This window comes from Triticum dicoccoides, chromosome 3B (genome assembly GCF_002162155.2).
Source record: "Triticum dicoccoides isolate Atlit2015 ecotype Zavitan chromosome 3B, WEW_v2.0, whole genome shotgun sequence".
Lineage (NCBI taxonomy): Eukaryota > Viridiplantae > Streptophyta > Magnoliopsida > Poales > Poaceae > Triticum > Triticum dicoccoides.
The window spans coordinates 455,583,620-455,602,867 of NC_041385.1; the positions used below are offsets into that span (position 1 = coordinate 455,583,620).

At 49.8% G+C, this 19,248-nt stretch overlaps 1 protein-coding gene across 4 annotated transcripts in view; it reads right to left on the bottom strand.

Moving 5' to 3' along the window:
* LOC119276496 (probable E3 ubiquitin-protein ligase ZFP1) overlaps positions 1-1,274 on the bottom strand; it is a 10,013-nt gene extending 8,739 nt beyond the window's left edge. For 2 of the 4 annotated variants that reach the window (XM_037557565.1, XM_037557562.1), the window contains exon 1: positions 1,009-1,273. The gene's annotated coding sequence lies outside the window, so the exon portion shown is untranslated. Of the gene's footprint in view, positions 1-1,008 lie in introns of all 4 variants that reach the window. The other 2 variants (XM_037557564.1, XM_037557563.1) reach the window with 2 other exon arrangements.
* Positions 1,275-19,248: the final 17,974 nt, after the last annotated feature.

Consider the following 19,248-nt stretch of genomic DNA (forward strand, 5'->3'; position numbering starts at 1 on the left):
CAGAGTTAAGACTAACCAACGGCTTGGCTTGGACAACCAAAAAAAGGCAAAAACTGAATGTTTCATGACAATGGTAAATAATGTAATCTGCATTAAGAAAACATCTACGAGCAACTAACATCATATCCATAATTCATATAACAACCACCAGAATCATAATTACCACCAATTAACAAGAAAATTCATTTTCAACAAATATTCTCCAACTGTCCAAAACCTGTTGTCATACCTAAGGCTATATCATCAGCACTACCAGACAGACCACAAATCCAAAAAAGGGCAACAATGTAATCCTATTATCCCATGCGTATACAAAATCAATCCCCCAATCTACTTCCACACTGACCAAAAAGTAATCAGAATTCCAAACACCCAACCAAACAACTACCAACCTCGCAAAAAGTTTGCAGGTGCAACACCCCAAACTCCATTAATGACTCAACCACGCAAAAGAACACTGGTAATATTCCTGTTTATCAACATAATCATGAGTCCATCATTTCTCAGCAAAATTCTCTGCATTCACCACATGCACATGCAGCTCCAATAAAAAATATCAAGAAATTGCACACTAAGAAGAGCATCATAGTTTCACCTAAAAATAACAGATGCACCCTTTAGCATCCCGACGCCCACCAACCACCCCCTTCCCCCAAACCAAACACGAGCAAATAAAGCAGAAATATTAGGCAAATCCAATATTTTCTAAAGTGTAGCCACTAACCATAGACGAGAAAATCATCCACAATAGCGAGCAAAAATTGACCGAATGACTATGCACTCTTAAACTCTCACGGGCGCACCATCACCATACTACTACTAACAAAAATTGCGAGCTGTGCCGTACGTAGCACTCAAATTGCACACGCCCTCGAATCCAATTCCTTCTCCCAGCTCCCACTCACGCCACCGCAGCCATCCAGATGCCTTAGCACCCACCTAACGCAATCCTGCCCGAATAATAGGGTGAAAACCCGGCGGGTAATGCGGGAATTCGCAGATCGTCACCTCATGGAGCACGCGATCCGATCGGCGAAGCGGGGGAGGTGGGCCGGCCGGCGGAATCTGGTGTCGGTCGCCTCGCCTCAGGAATCGCGCGCACGGAGGAGAGGAGCGATCGCCCACCGCGGTGGGACGAGCGGGGGCGATCGTCGGGAGGGGGCGGAAGGGGATCGGGCGGAGGAACTCGCACCGGGAGGGAAGGGAGGGTATTTATAAGCACGAGAAGCTTTTTTTAGAGAGAGAGGAGGAGGTCAGAAGGATGGGAGAGATGGGGAAGAGGAGGAGGAGGAGGAGGCTCTGGTTTCTATCAAAAAAATACAGCACAAGGGATATATGATTTGTGCTTTTTTGTCCTTTCTCGCTTCTTGTTTAGGTTTTTTGTTTCGTATGAGAGAGAAATGAAATGAAGTGTGATTCTCATTTATCTTCGCAATCTTATGTGAAATGTCTATACGAAAATTCAACAGATAGAAGGGATAGGTTTGTTGTTCTGAGGTATAATTCTCTACGAATAAGAGATTGCAGACAATTCATCACTGGCTTCAGTGCTTTTTTTAGCAACTCCGACAACAAGAGGCGATTTTGAGTCCACGTAATGGTGTAAGGGGATGTAAAACAACGGGTGGTGGATGGAGCGGACATGAAGAGATTGTCAATGAGGAGGTGGTTGACTCGTTAGCAGTCGCAAATGCAATTGATATTGCATTTAAACTCTCCAATAAATTAAGGTACGACGTGTTGTCATGATTCATCGGGTGAGGTTAAGTCTGAGGTGAGACATGAATTGGACCGAGGTGAGACATGAATTGGACCGAGGACGTCAATTGAGACGATGATACTCCAAGTACGCTATATATGTCAAATGGAGGCGGTTCTCTAAGTACACTACATATGTCACAGGAAACATGTTGTTGCTTGTTCTTGGAAAAATAGGTGGTACTCCCTTCGATCCAAAAAAATGTCAGTTTTCGTCCAGCTTTAGTTCAAATTTGAATTTAAGACACGAGACTTTTTTTATCAGATGGAGTATTAATTTTCTGTGTGAACACTCTATTCCTTTTGCATCCAGTCATGTGACTATTAAGATGGGTCAAAGACAATGGATGATGGTTGTACATCATATGTTGACAGTGAACAATCTGACTTCTAATAAAAACATTAACTTCTGTTTGGGAAATAGATTTTTTTTAATTTCTTACACACTACTTCGTCGCAAAAGTGTTAATATCAACTGTATACAAAATCATTAGTATTGATTGGTTGTCTGCTTAGCGTGCAGTTTGGTAAATAGTTGCACACCTGCTAATGTGGTAGGAATTTAGGTGGCATAGCTCATAATGGATATATTGTTAAACCTTTAGGGTTTGCTTCAAAGGTGCCCAGCCTATGCACTTGCATGACATTTTTTTAACTCTCGCCTTGTTTCATAAAATGGTCCACCGTTAAGTACCTAAGAAGTTGTCACTCAATAATAGAGTTGGTATTTGTTGGTTGTACTATGTCCAACCTGATGTGATTAGTGACTATCTATCATTATCACTTCTTTCTCTCTTCTCTATCGCTTAGTGGATTAGATAATCTACTACCACTATAAAAGGAAGAGAGGGGCAGATCCAAACAATCACATGTTGGGGAACGTTGCAGAAAATAAAAAAAAATCCTACGGTTTCACCAAGATCCATATATGAGTTCATCTAAGCAACGAGTGAAAGGAGAGATGCATCTACATACCACTTTGTAGATCGCGAGCGGAAGCGTTCAAAAGAACGGGGTTGAAGTAGTCGTTCTCGTCGTGATCCTATCACCGGAGATCCTAGCGCCGAACGGACGGCACCTCCGCGTTCAACACACGTACGGTCAGCGTGACGTCTCCTCCGTCTTGATCCAGCAAGGGGGAAGGAGAGGTTGATGATGATCCAGCAGCACGACGGCATGGTGATGGATGCAGCAGAACTCCGGCAGGGCTTCGCCAAGCTGCTGCGGGAGGAGGACGAGGTGTAGCAGGGGGAGGGAGGCGCCAAGACACAGGGTGTGGCTGCCCTCCCCCCTGCCCTCCTTTATATAGGCCCCCAGGGGGGCGCCGGCCCTGGGAGATGCAATCTCCCAAGGGGGCGGCGGCCAGGGGGGTGGAGTGCCCCCCAAGGCAAGTGGTGCGCCCCCCCCACCTAGGGTTTCCAACCCTAGGCGCAGGGGGGCCCAAGGGGGGCGCACCAGCCCACTAGGGGCTGGTTCCCCTCCCACTTCAGCCCATGGGGCCCTCCGGGATAGGTGGCCCCACCCGGTGGACCCCCGGGACCCTTCCCGTGGTCCCGGTACAATACCGGGTGACCCCGAAACTTTCCCGATGGCCGAAACAGCACTTCCTATATAGTTTTCTTTACCTCCAGACCATTCCGGAACTCCTCGTGACGTCCGGGATCTCATCCGGGACTCCGAACAACATTCGGTTTGCTGCATACTCAATATTCATACAACCCTAGCGTCACCGAACCTTAAGTGTGTAGACCCTACGGGTTCGGGAGACATGTAGACATGACCGAGACGGCTCTCCGGTCAATAACCAACAGCGGGATCTGGATACCCATGTTGGCTCCCACATACTCCTCGATGATCTCATCGGATGAACCACGATGTCGAGGATTCAAGCAACCCCGTATACAATTCCCTTTGTCAATCGGTACGTTACATGCCCGAGACTCGATCGTCGGTATCCCAATACCTCGTTCAGTCTCGTTACTGGCAAGTCACTTTACTCGTACCATAATGCATGATCCCGTGACCAAACACTTGGTCACTTTGAGCTCATTATGATGATGCATTACCGAGTGAGCCCGGAGATACCTCTCCGTCATGCGGAGTGACAAATCCCAGTCTCGATCCGTGTCAACCCAACAGACACTTTCGGAGATACCTGTAGTGCACCTTTATAGTCACCCAGTTACGTTGTGACGTTTGGTACACCCAAAGCACTCCTACGGTATCCGGGAGTTACACGATCTCATGGTCTAAGGAAGAGATACTTGACATTGGAAAAGCTCTAGCAAAACGAACTACACGATCTTGTGCTATGCTTAGGATTGGGTCTTGTCCATCACATCATTCTCCTAATGATGTGATCCCGCTATCAACGACATCTAATGTCCATAGTCAGGAAACCATGACTATCTGTTGATCAACGAGCTAGTCAACTAGAGGCTTACTAGGGACATATTATGGTCTATGTATTCACACGTGTATTACGATTTCCGGATAATACAATTATAGCATGAATAAAGACAATTATCATGAACAAGGAAATATAATAATAATCCTTTTATTATTGCCTCTAGGGCATATTGATGGAGTCATGTACCTAGGATAGGGTCACAGACCTGATCTAAGTATCCTGCCCAAGGACACCCTTAGAAGAGATCACCTTCCAGTCGACCTACGAGGGACTCACTCGACTGACTTGAAGGACTCGACCACGAAGACTCACTCGACCACCAAAAGGTCAAGAGGCACTCTGCACTGCAACGGTCTGTACTTAAGTAGACTTTATGATAGTAAAGACACTTTATGTGGGGCGTTACCAGTAACGCCCCGGACTTAATGTACCTTAAACCCTTCATTACGTGGGCTGGCTGGGGTCCTGGCGCACTCTATATAAGCCACCCCCCTCCACAGGCAGAAGGGTTCGGCACCCTGTAATCCATATACAACATAATCCACTCGACCGCCTCCGGGCTCCGAGACGTAGGGCTTTTACTTCCTCCGAGAAGGGCCTGAACTCGTACATCTCTTGTGCTTACAACCTCTCCATAGCTAGGACCTTACCTCTCCATACCTACCCCCCACTCTACTGTCAGACTTAGATCCACGACAGTTGGCGCCCACCGTGGGGCCGGTGTTTTAGCGATTTTGTGGAGAAGTTGCGATTCTTCCGAGTACTTTCATCATGGTAGCTGCTGGAGTTTTGGTCGAGGGTCGAGAGATTCGTCTCGGTGCTCTCACCTTCGTCGCCGACGACTCCGCCTGGCTCCAGGTGGCTCCACTCGACGTCGATGCGCTCCCCGTCCGCGGTGCAACGCATTTTCGCGCATGTGTCCGCGGCGTTCTGCGGCGGCAACCGTCGACCCCATATCGGTCGACTCCCCTGTCGACCACCCTCCCGGTCTCCCGCCAGCGCAAGCGCTCGGGTCGGTCGAGGCTTCAGCGGTGGGTGAGACACGCGGTGGCTCGCCAGACGGCCACCACCCAAGTTGCGGCAATCGAGCCCGACGAATCTCTCTACGGCCTGTTCGATCTGTCGACTGGCTCCGTAGAGACTGCATCCGAATGCGATAGCAGTGATCTAGCGGCAGAAATCCTGATGGTCGACGGGCCTCGCAGCCCCCCTGGCTTCGCCCGTGATGGTGGGGCAGGCGACGGAGGCGACCCCGCACGAGACCACGAAGAGTACCAGCCCGAGCCACTCGACTCTCTGCAAAGAGAGGAACTTCGCCGCAGGAACATGGATGCCCTGCATACTCCCATCGCAGGAGAAACCCCCGAGGCTCGCGCCTTGGAGGAGGCACGTTTGGCCAATTTGGCCGAACGCGCTCGCCTGGAGAATCTTCAGCGAGCACTCGACGAGCGCGCGCGGCAACGAGTTCCCGACGCCAATCGACGTCAACTCTTCCCGCCGACTCAGGTATATCGAACCCCAATCCAGAATTTAGCAGCTGCGACCCGTATAGCAGAGTCCATTCAGCCCTCTCAGTCGGAAGCTGGCAGAGGCTTGATGCAGATCAGGGATCTGCTCCGGGCAGCAGGAGATCAGAATTCAGCCGTGTCGCAGTCGCGCAACAGAATTCACAGTCGATCCATCGCTACGAATACGGTTCAGTCGGCTCATAGTCCCAGATCGCCTCCGCGGCGTGAAGGGTGCGAGAATCGGCGAGACCAATATGGAGACCGACACGACCGAGATGATAGGCGTCGAGTGCCCACTTCCCCTCCGAGGGGTGGGTCTTACGCTCCTCAGCAGCAAGATGACAGATGTCAGCTCAGTGCGGGGCGAAGAGTTCCAGTTGACCCCAGAGAACCAGGCTTCGACGCGCGATCCATTATCGTGCAAGGCTTGGTCGACCGGAACAGAGCCCATCGAGGTGGACTCGACAGAGATGCACCCACGAGCAGTCGAGTGCATGTTTCTGGTCCGGAATGTTTCAGCAGAGCTATCAGAGCCGCAGTGATTCCTCCCAATTTCAGGTTGGCAACAGGAGTCAGCAAGTTCACCGGTGAGTCTAAGCCTGAAACTTGGCTTGAGGACTACCGAGTGGAAGTTCAGATTGGTGGTGTGAATGACGAGGTGGCCATGAAGCATTTGCCCCTCATGTTGGAAGGTTCTGCCAGAGCGTGGTTGAACCAGTTACCTCCTAGCAGCATTTACACTTGGGAAGATCTGTCCCGAGTGTTCGTCAGAACGTTTGAAGGAACTTGCAAGCGACCGGCTGGATTGACGGAGCTGCAAGTCTGCGTGCAGAAGACCAATAGACTCTCAGGGAGTATATTCAGAGATGGATCACTTTGCACCATACTGTGGAGAATGTGTCTGATCATCAGGCAGTCTGCGCCTTCAAGGATGGCGTCAAGAACAGAGAATTGAGTTTGAAATTTGGTCGAACCGGAGACATGACCTTGAGTCGGATGATGGAAATTGCTACCAAGTACGCCAACGGTGAAGAAGAAGACCGACTCTGAAGCGGCAAGCACAAGCCGAGCCAGTCGGAGAAGGGAAACACCAGTCGAAAACAGAAGCGGAAGGCTGAACCGGCAGCTCCTGGAGAGGCTCTGGCCGTGGCTCATGGAAAGTTTAAAGGGAAACCAAAAGGATCCTGGAACCCTAAGAAGGTAAAGGATAAAGAAGGGAACGACGTGATGGATATGCCGTGTCATATCCACACGAAGAAAGACGAAGAGGGGAATATCATTTACCCAAAGCATACCACTCGCCAATGTCGACTCCTGATCCAGCAGTTTCAAGGAAAACAGTCTAAAGACAAGGAAAAGGAGTCGGACAAGGCCGAAGACAAGGAGGACAGTGAGGAAGGATATCCGCATGTCAACTCCACTCTGATGATCTTTGCAGATGTGGAAAGCAAGAGTCGATTGAAAGTCATTAACCGCGAGGTGAACATGGTTACCCCAGCAAAAGCAAATTATCTGAGATGGTCCCAAACACCCATCACATTCGACCAATCTGATCACCCGACTCATATTGCCACCCCTGGGAGGCAAGCTCTGGTGGTCGATCCAGTTGTCGAAGGCACTCCACTGACAAAAGTGCTGATGGACGGTGGTAGCAGGCTGAATTTGTTGTATGCAGACACACTGAAAGGAATGGGCATTTCGATGTCCCGACTGAGCACCAGTAACATGAGCTTTCATGGAGTTATACCAGGGAAGAAAGCCGAGTCACTCGGCCAAATAGCTCTGGACGTGGTGTTTGGTGATTCGAAACATTTTCGCAAAGAGAAGTTGACGTTTGAGGTCGTGGATTTTCAGAGTGCATATCATGCCATTTTGGGGAGACCAGCTTATGCACGGTTCATGGCTCGACCATGTTACGTGTACCTCAAATTGAAGATGCCCGGCCCCAAAGGAGTGATCACTGTCACCGGTGATCGGAAAAAGGCAGGAGAGTGCTTTCAGAAGGGCTCAAAGATTGCTGATTCCCAGGTGACAGCGGTCGAGTTTGAAGAATACAAGCAAAACGCAGATCCGAGTGATTTGCTGCGATCCAAGAAACCCGCCACAGAATCTGCATTTCAGTCGTCCGGTGAGACGAAGCCTGTTCACATTCACCCGACCGACCCCGATGCAGCCCCGACCCACATCTCCACAACACTCGACCCGAAATAGGAAGAAGCGCTCATCCAGTTCCTCCGTGAGAACTGGGACATTTTTGCATGGAAGCCCGCTGACATGCCAGGTGTTCCCAGGGGACTGGCTGAGCATCGCCTAAGAGTCGACTCATCAGCAAAACCAGTCAAAGAGCATCTTCGGCGGTCCGCCGTCCAGAAGAGAAAAGCCATTGGTGAGGAAGTGGCTCGACTGTTGGCGGCAGGATTTATCCGAGAGATATACCACTCCGAGTGGCTCGCTAATGTCGTCATGGTTCCCAAGAAGGACAAATCGCTCCGAATGTGCATTGATTTCAAGCACATCAACCGGGCCTGCCCGAAAGATCATTTTCCTCTCCCTCGCATAGATCAAATTGTTGAGTCGACCGCGGGATGCGAGAGATTGTCTTTTCTAGACGCCTACTCCGGGTACCACCAGATCAGTCTGTACGGACCCGACGAGGTAAAAACAGCTTTCATCACTCCATTCGGGTGCTTCTGCTATATCACCATGCCATTCGGCCTCAAGAATGCCGGAGCCACATTTATGCGAATGATTCAGAAGTGTCTACTCACTCAAATCAGTCGGAATGTGGAAGCGTATATGGATGATATCGTCGTCAAGTCACGAAAAGGTTCCGACCTGCTCGCTGACCTCGCCGAAACATTTGCCAACCTCAGAAGGTATGATATCAAGCTCAATCCATCAAAGTGCACATTCGGAGTTCCTGGTGGCAAGTTACTCGGTTTTCTCGTTTCCGAGCGAGGGATCGACGCTAATCCAGAAAAGATCGGCACTATTCTCCGAATGAAACGCCCTGTGCGAGTGCACGATGTCCAGAAGCTTACTGGATGCTTGGCCGCATTAAGTCGATTCATCTCACGACTCGGTGAAAAGGCATTGCCTCTTTACCGATTGATGAAGAAGGCAGACAAGTTCGAGTGGACTCCAGAAGCTGATGCAGCATTTGCCGAGCTAAAAGCTCTGCTCTCCACCCAGTCGGTGCTTGCTGCTCCAATCAGCAAAGAGCCTCTGTTGCTTTATATCACAGCTACAGGACAAGTCGTCAGTACAGTGCTTACGGTCGAGCGGGAAGAAGAAGGAAAAGCTTTCAAAGTTCAGCGCCCAGTGTATTATTTGTCTGAAGTCTTGACTCCATCCAAGCAGAGATATCCTCATTATCAGAAGCTTGTGTATGGAATATACATGACCACAAAGAAGGTTGCTCATTATTTCTCTGATCATTCCATCACAGTCGTCAGCGACGCTCCACTATCAGAGATTTTGCACAACAGAGATGCAACTGGTCGAGTGGCAAAATGGGCGATTGAACTTCTTCCCCTTGATATCAAGTTTGAGGCAAAGAAAGCCATTAAGTCCCAGGCAATAGCAGATTTCCTCGCCGAGTGGATTGAACAGCAGCAGCCGACTGAAGTTCACTCGGAGCATTGGACCATGTTTTTTGATGGCTCTAAGATGTTGAATGGTTCCGGTGCTGGGGTTGTCCTGGTTTCCCCCAGAGGAGATAAGCTCAGATATGTGCTCTAGATTCACTTTGATTCCTCCAACAATGAGGCAGAGTATGAGGCCCTCTTATACGGATTGCGCATGGCCATTTCACTCGGCGTCCGTCGCCTGATGGTCTATGGCGATTCAGATTTAGTGGTCAACCAAGTGATGAAGGAGTGGGACGTGAGAAGCCCAGCCATGACTGGATACTGCAGTGCAGTGAGGAAGCTGGAAAAGAAGTTCGAGGGGTTGGAGCTCCATCATATACCCCGACTGAAAAATCAAGCAGCCGATGATCTAGCAAAGATAGGTTCCAAGAGAGGAGCCATTCCGAGTGGTGTGTTCTTGGAGCATATACACACTCCGTCAGTCAAAGAAGATCCTTTCACCGAAGAAGCTCCACAGCCCAAGAGTGCCACAGATCCGACTGAGGTTGAGGTCCCAGCAGTGGTCGACTTGGTCATGGAGGTCTTGGTGGTCATTCCCGACTGGACAGTTCCGTATATCGCGTATATCCTGAGAAAAGAGCTTCCGGAGGATGAGGAAGAGGCTCGACAGATCGTCCGTTGATCTAAAGCCTTTACCGTAATCAAAGGACAGTTATATAGAGAAAGCGCGACTGGAGTTGGTCAGAAGTGCATAACACCAGAAGAAGGTCGAATCATCCTTAATGATATCCACTCGGGAACCTGTGGTCATCATGCGTCCTCTCGGACCATCGTGGCCAAATCATACCGAGCCGGATTTTACTGGCCGAAGGCGAATGAGATGGCAAAGGAAATAGTGGATAAGTGCGAGGGATGTCAGTTCTACTCGAATATGTCGCACAAGCCTCCATCAGCTCTGAAGACCATTCCACTCGTCTGGCCTTTCGCAGTATGGGGGCTCGACATGGTTGGTCCTTTGAGAACAGGTCGGAGTGGCTTCACGCACGTACTGGTGGCAGTCGACAAGTTCACCAAGTGGATTGAGGCTAAACCAATCAAGAACCTTGACGCCGGTACTGTTGTTAGCTTCATCAGGGAACTGATATTCAGATATGGAGTCCCGCACAACATCATTACGGATAATGGGTCGAACTTTGACTCGGAGGAATTCAGGGATTTCTGCAACTCTCAAGGCACACGAGTCGACTACGCTTCAGTCGCCCATCCGCAGACGAATGGACAAGCAGAGTGAGCCAATGGCCTGATTCTCAAGGGATTGAAACCCCGACTGATGCGTGATCTCAAGCATGCAGCTGGAGCGTGGGTCGACGAACTTCCCTCGGTGCTTTGGGGACTGCGGACCACACCTAATCGATCGACCGGAAGAACTCCATTCTTCTTGGTCTACGGAGCTGAAGCAGTCTTGCCGAGTGATCTTCTCCACAATGCTCCTCGAGTTGAGATCTACAACGAAGCAGAAGCTGAACAAGCACGGCAGGACGCAGTCGACCTTTTAGAGGAAGAAAGGGAGATGGCTCTGATCCGATCGACCATCTACCAACAAGATTTGTGTCGTTTCCACGCCAGAAATGTGAGGGGTCGAGCCTTCCAAGAAGGAGATTTAGTCCTCTGAGTGCATCAGAAGAAACCACACAATCTTGCTCCTTCTTGGGAAGGACCCTTCATCGTCACCAAAGTTCTCCACAACGGGGCATACCGTCTTTACAACGTCGAACATAATATCGACGAGCCCCGAGCTTGGAACGCGGAACTACTCCGCCCATTTTACACTTAAGTTTATCACTCGGATGAGTTGCAATAAAGTACTCCTGTAGTTCATGGATTTCAAAATAATAGTGTCATAGTTCCTCCATAATTTTTGTCACTTTTTATTTTTGTCCAATAAAATTTTCCCCTCAGTGGGTGACTTAGCCGCGAATCCGTTTCGCCTAAGTTTGTAAAAATCCTTACCGAGTGGTGAGCCAGATCCCACTCGGAGGCTTAGCTGCGAATCCGTTTTGCCTAAGATTAAATAAAATCCTACCGAGTGGTAAGCCTGACTTCCACTCGGGGGCTTAGCTGCAGCCCAGTGCTCGCCTAAGTTATAAAAATCCTACCGAGTGGTAAGCCAGACTTCCACTCGGAGGATTAGCTGCAGTCCAAGTACTCGCCTAAGTTATAAAAATCATACCGAGTGGTAAGCCAGACTTCCACTCGGGGGCTTAGCTGCAGCCCAGTGCTCGCCTAAGTTATAAAAATCCTACCAAGTGGTAAGCCAGACTTCCACTCGGAGGCTTAGCTGCAGTCCAAGTACTCGGCTAAGTTATAAAAATCCTACCGAGTGGTAAGCCAGACTTCCACTCGGAGGCTTAGCTGCAGTCCAAGTACTCGCCTAAGTTATAAAAATCCTACCGAGTGGTAAGCCAGACTTCCACTCGGAGGCTTAGCTGCAGTCCAAGTACTCGCCTAAGTTATCAAAATCCTACCGAGTGGTAAGCCAGACTTCCACTCGGAGGCTTAGCTGCAGTCCAAGTACTCGCCTAAGATATAAAAATCCTACCGAGTGAAGAGCAAACCTCTCACTCGGGGGCTTAGCTGCAGCCCAGTGCTCGCCTAAGATATAAAAATCCTACCGAGTGAAGAGCAAACCTCTCACTCGAGGGCTTAGCTGCAGCCCAGTGCTCGCCTAAGTGGATTAAGGAATAAGTCGACTGCGGTGAGCGTCTTGCTTTGAACCTGCAAAAGACATTTCAAGCCAAAAGCAATCATGTTCAAACATCAAATTCAAGTTCGGAACGATACCTAAAGGAACCGAAAGTGCTCAGGCGCTAAGCCTGTTAAAGTTTATCGGTTACAACTCCACTCGGCATACCGAGGCAAATTTAAAGCATCGAGCGTAAAAGAAGTTTTTTACCCCTCCTGTGGAGGGCTGGAAGGTGCAACAAACTCATCAAGATCAATTCCATCTGCGATCCGAGTGGCAGCAGCAATGAAAGTTTCCATAAAGGACCTGAAGTCGTGTTTCTTGGTGTTGGCCACCCGGAGGGCCGCCAGCTTGTCTTCTCGCGCATCTTTGCAGTGGACTCGGGCCAGACACAGAGCAACATCTGCACCGCACCGAGCCGAGGACTTTTTCCACTCCTGCACTCGACCAGGGACTGTGTTCAAGCGAACCATCAGCGACTCGAGGTCGTGCTGGAGTGTCTCCCTGGGCTAGAGCATTGAGTCGATGCGAGATGTGGCGACCTTCAGCCTTGCGAGATAGTCCACGACAGCTGCGACACGGGACTCCAGTCGGAAAACATTCATGGCAACTTCGTCGTTCACCGGAGAATTAACGGGGTCAAGGTTTGGTTCCAGCCGGCTAGTCTCTTCTTCAAAGTCTTGACAAAATTCTGCAAGGGCGATCACCGAGTCAAGGCAACGGTCGAATGGAAAAATCACAGTTGAAAATGATTGTTGAGCATAAAGGTTTACCTTCAAGCATAAGAAACAGCTTCTTGGCAAGACCACTCAGGAAGGCCTCCAGATCATTTTTCTTCCCAAGAGCAGCTTTCAGATTGGTATTTTCTTGTTCAAGCTCGGTGACTGAAGCTAACTTCTCGTCAGCAAGCTTGATCTTCTCAGCTAGTTCAAGGTCTTTTTTCTGTTGGGCCTCCTTCACCTTACCTACAAGTTACAGCAAGATCAGATTTTGAAACAAATAAAGGGAAAAAGCAGTCGTCGAGGTCTCACCAAACATACCTTTGGTCTCCTCCTTTGCCTTCGTCAGATTCTCCTCAGCCAGCTTCAAATCCAGCTCGAGCTGAATGTGCTTATTTTCCAGCTCAGTGTAGCGAGCCGCAAGGTCACAGGATCTCTGCGAAGAATCAATCGACTAAATGTCAAAGATAATTCACTTCCGAGTGGAACAGGAAAAATCATGCGTTTCTAAGACTACAGCCGAATACAAGCATTCGACCGTAGTCTCGGGGACTACACCCAGTGGGTGCACTCAGCGTGCCCCCACTAATCCTATTGAAGACAGAGTCGACCAGTCGACCTCAAAAAAAAAACAAGATGTATTCTTTGAGACTGTAATCGACTGCAAGCAGTCGACCACAGTCTCGGGGACTACACCCAGTGGGTGCACTTAGCGTGCCCCCACCGGTTTGCAAAATCCATTCGCCATAGTCGAATGACGGAAAGACTGAACTTATAAAGCCTAAGGCCGACTGCCAGCAGTCGACCTTAGCCTTGGGGACTACACCCAGCGGGTGCACTCAGCGTGCCCCCGCTAACACGGAGTTTAAATCGACACACCCAGTGGGTGATCACTATAAATTCTGGAAAGAAAACAAGCGGTGGTCGACTGACCTGAACATTGCTTTGAAGGGCGGAACTGGCGTTGTAAGCTGCCTGGCTCGCATCCCGGATGGTCTTCAACTGCTCCATCATGATCCCTGCCTGGCGTATCGCCTCCTTCGCGGCGCCAGCTTGGTCCTCTGGGACGTGGTGCGTCGTGAAGAGGGAGGGCTGCAGAGCACTCGTCAGTGGATCTGCGAAGGACACAGTGTGTCGAGTGGTGTTCTCCTCCTCCGCGACCAGAGTCTCAGGCACCGTCACATCCTGGGGCACCCTGCCGGCAGACGCTTTCCTACTGCTTCTGTGCTTCAGCGGTTCCTCATCTTCATCATCATCAGGGAGAGTGATAACAACATTGGATGGAGCTACAGAAAAGAATCAGAATTAGAGATCATGAGTCAGTCGACTAGAAACGGTGTTAAGAGTATAATACCAGGTTTTGAGGTTGCTGCGTCCTCCATCTCATGGTCGTCAGCCCGGGCTGAGGTCTCAGAAGTAGCAGCACTGCAACTCCAAAGAATCAGTCGACTAACTCCAGCGCCAACCAGAGATAATGTTCGCACAAAACAAGAAGACTTAAGCAGCATGATTACCCTGATATGGTGGGGATGGACACCTTCATCTTCGGCAGGAGCTTGGTTGGCTTTGACGGGGCCGCCCTGGGCTGCTTCGACGCCTTTTCAGTCGGCGCCGGAGAGGTGGTCCGTGGGCGCTTGGTCGACTGTGTGACAGTCGCAACCCCCTTGCCACATTCAGTCGCAGGGTCATGGACAAGCTTCGACCGCCTTTCCGAGCGCGGTGGTGCAACCTCCTCCTCCTCCTCTTCCTCGTCCTCATCATCATTATCATCATCGTCATCATCATCATCATCATCCTCAGCGGCGTCCGAGTCCCACTCCTCCTCCTGGCTCTCGCCCCCGCTCGCTTCTCCCTCCTCAGTCGGAGCCTGTGCTCCGTTGGGCATCGAGTACAGCTTAGTGAGGGCCTGATAGACATCAAGACAAAGATCAGTCGACCGATCGGCAGAGAAAACAGAAATAAATGTGACAAGAATACAATGGGAAGTGGAGCAGACATACCTTGTTTGGATCACTGTGGTGGTCGAGTGGAGGAATCCTTCTGGCTCCGCGAGGGTTATCCTTGTTCCCAGTAACAGCGGCCATCCACCTTTCCAGAGTGGCATCGTCGACTGTTTCTGGATTGAACCGAGTCACATCCTCAGTCCCGCAGTACAACCACATGCAATGGCTCCGGAACTGAAGAGGCTGGATACGACGCCTAAGAAAAACCTCCAGGAGATCCATACCCGTCACTCCCTCCCGAACCAACTGAACTACACGCTCCATCAGCATCTTCACGTCAGCTTTCTCCTCCGGAATCACCTTCAGAGAGGAGGGCTTGTTCACTCGGCCCATGGTGAACTGAGGGAGTCCACTCGACTGCCCCGGCGTCGGCTGATCCTGGCAGTAGAACCAGGTCGACTGCCAGCCTCTGACTGACTCGGGAAATGTATGGCTGGGAAGGTGCTCTTGTTCCTCACCTGGATCCCCAGACCCCCACACATTTGGACGACTCGGGTTTTTTCGTCGCCTGGGCTCGCCTTCTTCACGGTCTGAGAGCGACACGTGAATATGTGCTTGAACAAGCCCCAGTGCGGTCGACAACCCAGAAAACTCTCACACATGGACACAAACGCGGCAAGATAGGCGATAGAATTCGGGGTGAAGTGGTGGAGTTGCGCCCGAAAGAAGTTCAAGAAACCACGGAAGAAAACGCTCGGCGGCAAAGAAAATCCGCGGTCGACATGGGTAGCCAGAAGCACGCACTCACCCTCTTCCGGCTGGGGCTGCCATTCTTTCCCCGGAAGCCTTGCAGCTCCATGAGGGATCAGGCCCTCGTTGGCCATGTCGAGGAGATCCTTCTCCGTGATGGTCGATTGGATCCAATCTCCCTGGACCCAGCCTTTCGGCAGGCGAGATCTAGACGAAGACCCGCCACGACTGGTGGATCTCCCCTTCGCCTTCTCCGTCGCCGACGCCTTCTTCGCGCGTTCCAACGCCGCCGTCTTCTCCTTGACCATGGCTGCCAGCGGGACGCGCGAGGGGAAGTTGTGCGGAGGCGAGAGCGAGCGCGTTGGGCGGAGACGAAGGGAGCAGAGAGAGAATGCTGAGGCACTGTTCAAAAAACCCTCGCCGGGTGCATTTATAAGATCCCTTCCGAGTGGATGACAGGTGGGCCCGGTCGATCTAATCATATCCTGAACAGTTACGCGGACGCGATACGTGGCGAAAAAAGCGGCGCGGGGATCGAGGCGTCTATGCCCTGTCCCGTCCGACCACTGCGGTCCGCCCCGCTTCGCGCGCTTCCCCAAATTTCGCATCCCGCGGAATCCGCGAATGGCAGATCGGTCTGCCAAACGCGGGATTTCCTGCGATCCGTCGCTCGGAAATCGGCGAAGTCCAAAAGATCACTCGATGAAGGAAAAGAATGGATCGAGTCGACTGAAGAAAAGTTGCTCACTATCAACAAAGAGATTTATTAGTTCAAAACAACGCACGACCAGTATGCGAAGGCTAATCGGAAACAACATCAACTCCTTCATCACTCAAGCCTCAATCCATTCGGGGGCTAATGATGGAGTCATGTACCTAGGGTAGGGTCACAGACCTGATCTAAGTACCCTGCCCAAGGACACCCTTAGAAGAGATCACCTTCCAGTCGACCTACGAGGGACTCACTCGACTGACTTGAAGGACTCGACCACGAAGACTCAGTCGACCACCAGAAGGTCAAGAGGCACTCTGCACTGCAACGGTCTGTAATTAAGTAGACTTTATGATAGTAAAGACACTTTATGTGGGGCGTTACCAGTAACGCCCCGGACTTAATGTACCTTAAACCCTTCATTACGTGGGCTGGCTGGGGTCCTGGCGCACTCTATATAAGCCACCCCCCTCCACAGGCAGAAGGGTTCGGCACCCTGTAATCCATATACAACATAATCCGCTCGACCGCCTCCGGGCTCCGAGACGTAGGGCTTTTACTTCCTCCGAGAAGGGCCTGAACTCGTACATCTCTTGTGCTTACAACCTCTCCATAGCTAGGACCTTGCCTCTCCATACCTACCCCCACTCTACTGTCAAACTTAGATCCACGACACATATTTCCAACAGTCTCCCACTTGCACTAGAGTCAATAATCTAGTTACATTGTGATGAATCAAACACCCATAGAGTTTTGGTGTTGATCATGTTTTGCTCGCGAGAGAGGTTTAGTCAACGGATCTGCGACATTCAGATCCGTATGTACTTTGCAAATATCTATGTCTCCATATTGAACATTTTCACGAATGGAGTTGAAGCGACGCTTGATGTGCCTGGTCTTCTTGTGAAACCTGGGCTCCTTGGCAAGGGCAATAGCTCTAGTGTTGTCACAGAAGAGTTTGATCGGCCCCGACGCATTGGGTATGACTCCTAGGTCGGTGATGAACTCCTTCACCCAAATTGCTTCATGCGCCGCCTCCGAGACTGCCATGTACTCCGCTTCACATGTAGATCCTGCCACGACGCTCTGCTTGCAGCTGCACTAGCTTACTGCTCCACCATTCAACATATACACGTATCCGGTTTGTGGCTTAGAGTCATCCAGATCTGTGTCGAAGCTAGCATCGACGTAAGCCTTTACGGCGAGCTCTTCGTCACCTCCATAAACGAGAAACATGTCCTTTGTCCTTTTCAGGTACTTCAGGATATTCTTGACCGCTGTCCAGTGTTCCTTGCCGGGATTACTTTGGTATCTTCCTACCAAACTTACGGCAAGGTTTACATCAGGTCTGGTACACAGCATGGCATACATAATAGATCCTATGGCTGAAGCATAGGGGATGACACTCATCTCTTCTTTATCTTTTGCCGTGGTCGGGCATTGAGCTGAGCTCAATCTCACACCTTGCAATACAGGCAATAACCCTTTCTTAGACTAATCCATTTTGAACTTCTTCAAAATCTTATCGAGGTATGTGCTTTGTGAAAGACCTATGAGGCGTCTCGATCTATCCCTATAGATCTTGATGCCTAATATGTAAGCAGCTTCTCCAAGGTCCTTCATTGAAAAACACTTATTCAAGTAGGCCTTAATGCTGTCCAAAAGTTCTATATCATTTCCCATCAAAAGTATGTCATCTACATATAATATGAGAAATGCTACAGAGCTCCCACTCACTTTCTTGTAAACGCAGGCTTCTCCATAAGTCTGCATAAACCCAAACGCTTTGATCATCTCATCAAAACGAATGTTCCAACTCCGAGATGCTTGCACCAGCCCATAAATGGATCGCTGGAGCCTCATACTTTGTTAGCATTCTTAGGATCGACAAAACCCTCCGGCTGCATCATATACAATTCTTCCTTAAGATGCCCGTTAAGGAATGCCGTTTTGACGTCCATCTGCCATATCTCATAATCATAGTATGCGGCAATTGCTAACATGATTCGGACGGACTTCAGCTTCGCTACGGGAGAGAAAGTCTCATCGTAGTCAACCCCTTGAACTTGTCGATAACCCTTAGCGACAAGTCGAGCTTTATAAATGGTAATATTACCATCCGCGTCCGTCTTCTTCTTAAAGATCCATTTGTTTTCTATCGCTCGCCGATCATCGGGCAAGTCTGTCAAAGTCCATACTTTGTTTTCATACATGGATTCTATCTCGGATTGCATGGCTTCAAGCCATTTGTTGGAATCTGGGCCCGCCATCACTTCTTCATAGTTCGAAGGTTCACCGTTGTCTAACAACATGATTTCCAGGACAGGGTTGCCATACCACTTTGGTGTGGAACGTGTCCTTGTGGACCTACGAGGTTTAGTAGCAACTTGATCCGAAGTACCTTGATCATAATCATTAATTTCCTCTCCAGTTGGTGTAGGCACCACAGGAACATTTTCCTGAGCTGCACTACTTTCCGGTTCAAGAGGTAGTACTTCATCGAGTTCTACTTTCCTCCCACTTACTTCTTTCGAGAGAAACTCTTTTTCCAGAAAGGATCCGTTCTTGGCAACAAAGGTCTTGCCCTCGGATCTTAAGTAGAAGGTATACCCAATGGTTTCCTTAGGGTATCCTATGAAGACGCATTTTTCCGACTTGGGTTCGAGCTTTTCAGGTTGTAATTTCTTGATATAAGCATCGCATCCCCAAACTTTTAGAGACGACAGCTTAGGTTTCTTCCCAAACCATAATTCATACGGTGTCGTCTCAACAGATTTAGACGGTGCCCTATTTAAAGTGAATGTAGCTGTCTCTAGAGCGTATCCCCAAAATGATAGCGGTAAATTGGTAAGAGACATCATAGACCACACCATATCCAATAGAGTGCGATTACGACGTTCGGACACACCATTACGCTGAGGTGTTCTAGGCGGCGTGAGTTGTGAAACGATTCCACATTTCCTTAAGTGTGTACCAAATTCGTGACTTAAGTATTCTCCTCCACGATCTGATCGTAGGAACTTTAACTTTCGGTCACGTTGATTCTCTACCTCATTCTGAAATTCCTTGAACTTTTCAAAGGTCTCAGACTTGTGTTTCATCAAGTAGATATACC